Genomic DNA, 4,548 nt, shown 5'->3' with positions numbered 1-4,548 from the left:
ATAAGCCTAAAAAAAAGTAATTATTAATTATAAAGTTAGTTAATAAAAAAAAAAGTTAAGGCTATTCTTAAAAAATAATATATTTAAAAATATAATAAATTTTTTATTAAGTAAAAGGGCTGGCCTAGCTATAAAAATTTATAAAAACTACTTTTTAATTTTAAGCATGTATAAAAAACCCTAGTAAATTATAAAAAACTAGTTATAATAATATTAGTTTATTACTAGTTTAAAAAAAGGTAATAATTTTACTAAGTTAAATACCTTTTTTACTAGGTTTTAAGGTTTAATAAATTACTAGTATTATTAAAAAATTATTAAATTATTATTTAACTATTACTAGTTACCTATAACTTTAAAAAAGGGTGTAAGATTTTTTATTTTATAAAATTTTAAAATTATACCTAAGGCTATAAGTAAAGTAGTTACTTTTTTTATTTTTTTATAAAATTTTAAGGTTTAATAAACTACAGCCGGACCGCCGCTAGCTTGGTATTAAAACTTATTTTAACTTATAATTTAAAATAAAAAACTATGTTTCTATTAAAGTTAAGTATTAAAAAAAAGAATTTTTTATTTTTTTTTTAAAAAAAAATAATAACTAGCTATATAGCAAGGTTATAATAAAAAATTATTATTTAATATTAAGAGCAGGAGCAGGGGCCTTTATAAGTATTTTTTTTATACCTAGTATTTTTTAAAAAAGGCATAACAGGCTTATTTTTTAAAAAAAAATATTAAAAAACTAATAGGCATTCTAGCTATTATTAAAATAGGCTAGGGGCTATTTAAAAGTAAGCTAAAAGCTTTATATAAGTTTTTAAATAGCTAAAGCTAATACTTTTATAGCCTAAACCTTAATACTTATTTTTTTTATAAGTTTTAATTACTAACTTAACTTAATATATAAATATATTTTAATAATAAATATATTTATTAGGGTTGGCAGGATTTATTTATTATAAAAAAATAATATTTATTTTTATATAAAATAGTAGGGGAAGGCAAGTGCCCTTAGTATAAATATAATAAAAGTAATTATACTTAATAACTAAATAAATATAATAATTAAGGCTATTAATTAACTTATTATTTTTACATGCTTAAATATATTTTATATACTATAAGTAAACCTATTTTTTATTAGTTAATATTTATATTAAAGCTAATTTACTAGCAAACTAGTTAAAAATAAGGTATATTTATAAAAAAAGGCTAGTAGCCAGGGAAAAAAAGCCCAAGGGGGCGGTAATATAAAACCTATAATAAAGGTATTAATAAAGGTAGTAGCTAGCACAGCGCTAAGTAAAGTAAAAAAAGGTAAGTTAATAAAAACAAGGGTAGTAATAAAATAATAAAATAGCTATTTTTAAATTAAAAATTAATATATTTAATAAAGCGCCGGCGGAGCGCCACTAGTTAGTAATTATTAAAGTAAAAATAACTTATTAAATTAGCACTTATAACCTTACTATACCTTTTAAAGGTATTTATTAAATATAAATTATACTAGTTATTATTATTATTATTATTACCTAAGAACTAATTAAAATTAAAATTATTAAACTTAAAGAAAAACACATGTAATAAAAAGATTAAAAAGGGTAAAGGCTTTTAAAGTTAATAAAAATACTATATTAAAGGGCTTTTATAATTATATTATAGTGGGAGTATAAAAAGTAAAGGCAGGGGTATTTTAAATTATTATAATTATAATAAGGCACTTTTTTTTTATTTATTAAAAAGCTAGGGCAGCGCCCGAAAGGACTTTTTTTTAATTATAATAAAAAAAGGTAATTTTTTATTTAGTAAAAAATTTAATAAGTTTAGGAGTTTATAAAACTATAAACTATATTATAATTTATACTTTTATACTAGGTATTATTATAGTGCCGCCTTTCCCCTTTTAATTATAAATAAATAATATATTTTATTTAAAGCGCTATAAATAATAAGAATAAGACATTAAAATTAATGCGTTAAATAATACTTTAATAAAGTTAAAAATAATAATAATAAAGCTATGTTTAATATTAATATTAATAATAATAGTAGTATTTTATTATTATTTTTTTTTAGCTTAGCAGCGGGTCGCGGACAACTCTTTAATTAAAAAAAAATATTAGGGCTAATATTCTTTTATTTAATATTATTAAAGTTAATTTATTATTAATTTAAAATTAATATCTTAGGTAACCTAAGCTTTGGCCTTAGGCTGTTAAGGCTTAGCATACCTTACTATTATATTAAGCTATATAACTTAACTAGGTTACTATTAATTAAGATCTTAGCTATTAATTAGGCAAGGCTAGGGTAAACCCTAAGTATAAGCTAGAGTAAAAACCCATGTATAAAGTATTTAAACCTATATTTACTTTTTAGTTAGGAATAATTTAAGCGTAGCTTAAAAATTTATAAAAATAGCTTTAAGGCTAGCCTTTTTCCTAAATCTTTAAGCAACTTTTTTAATATTATCCAGCGGGGTTTAAAATACTTTATTTTTATTAATTAAATTCCTTTATTAATATCTTTATTATTAGTAAAGATCTTCGAGACTTGTCGGTCTTATATTTTTTTAATATAAATACTAATAAAAATAACTTTAAAAATAATATTATTAGTGCTAATACCTTAAAAGTCCTTTAATTAAGGATTAATAACTTGCAAACTAATAGTTAGCCTAATATTATTTAAAAGGTAAAAGTACCAGGCCAGCTTAACCACTTTTAAAAAAAATAATTATTAGTAGTATAAATAAAGCTACGCAAGGCAGCTAATTTAAAAAAAAAGGCTATACTAAATAAACCTATTTTTTTACTATAAAAAAATATGTAAAACACTGCTAGCTAAGCCTTATTAACCCCTAAATAAAAAAATATTTAAAAAAATGCTGCCTAAGGTTTCTTAATAAATAACTAAGTTAAGCCTACTGCCGCGGTAGCTACTAACAAGCTAGTATAAAAGTTAAACAAGCTTATTATTTATTAAAAATTATTAAATTCTTTTACGCCTAGTTAAAAATTATTAAATTTTTTACCCCTTAAAATAAACCTATTACCCCTTTATATAAGCTAGCTAGTATATTTAATTTAGGCTTATAATAAAGCCTAAGTTTCCGCCTATAATAATTAAAACCAAGTTATATAATTTTTTAGCAAGCTATAATTATTTATATAAAGTTATATAAATTAATAAAAAAATATATTAATTTTTCCTGCTATCCTAATAATAATAGTATTAATAACTAAAAAAAGTAAAGGCTTAAAAAAGCACTAAATTTTATTTTTACTAAATTTAACAAGCTAATTCCCATTACTAGCTAAAAGCTAGTTAATACTAACAAGCTAATTTCCATTACTAGCTAAAAGCCAGCTAATAAACTACTAGTCCCTTAGCTTAAAACCTTAAAAACTTTAGCTACTTTTATAAGCTTATAAATAAAAAATGCTTTAAAGGCTCCAGTAAACACACCTACTATATTATTTTTTAAAACCTTTCCTGCCAAGAAGGTAAATACTATTTTTATAAAACCTAATAAGTATTTTATTAGTAATAAAACCTTTTTAACCTTAGCTTGTGCTTTAGCTAGCAACCTTAATTTATTATTAATTAATAATAATATAGTATTAAATATACTAAAGTAAAAGTACCCTATTATTTATAAGGTGGTGCAAGCTTTACTAAAGGCCTAAAAACATATTATTAACGTTAATATAGCCTGCTAAATAAATAATTAGGTGCTAAAGGTTTTAATAAATATGTTATATTTAATATTAAAAAGGTTAAGGCTAAATTAAACTTAAATATAAACTTAGGCCTTTTACTAAAAAGCTAATAATAATATTTTTAGGCCATGTTTAAAACTAAATATAAATTAAGATTTACTCTCGCGTTTTTTTTATTTTTTATTATTATAATTATTACTTAAGCCTTTAAGCTATTTTTAAATTATTTTTATTTAAGCTTTATTTTTTATATATTTTATTTTTATTACTTTTAAAGCTTTACCTTATTTATTATTATTACTTATTGCTTTTACTTAACCTCCAAGCCTTATTTTTCTTTGTTTTATGGTATTTTTTATTAATAAACAAGGGTATCCGCCTTTTTTTTTAAAAGGGACTTATTAATATTAGCCAGGCCACTAGCAATATATACTACTATTAGCTACCATTATTAACCCCTTTCCTAAATCCAGAGCTTAGTTAGTTTTAGCCAACAATCAATTTATCATACTTTATCAAGATTGTTGTCTACGATGACAATTACAAAGGCATGCTAATAAATTATAATAGCTAAAGCTAATTAATTATAAGGGCGCCCTAGCACCCAGATGTTCTTTACTAATAATAATAAAGCTTGGCAAAGTATCTTTAACTAATAAGAATAAAGTATTTAAAACCTTAATAAATTTAACCAAAAGGATTACTTAGAAAACTAAATATATTATAGCCTTTAATTTTTTTATATAAGTTTTATTTAAAGGCCTAAGGCCTTCAAGTAATCCCCTAAGCTATTTTTATTTAAAAAGTAGGTAATATTTAAATA

The sequence above is a fragment of the Aspergillus mulundensis genome (assembly GCF_003369625.1).
Source record: "Aspergillus mulundensis strain DSM 5745 chromosome Unknown scaffold_3, whole genome shotgun sequence".
NCBI classification, from domain to species: Eukaryota; Fungi; Ascomycota; class Eurotiomycetes; order Eurotiales; family Aspergillaceae; genus Aspergillus; species Aspergillus mulundensis.
Note: the sequence above shows the minus strand (reverse complement) of the source record.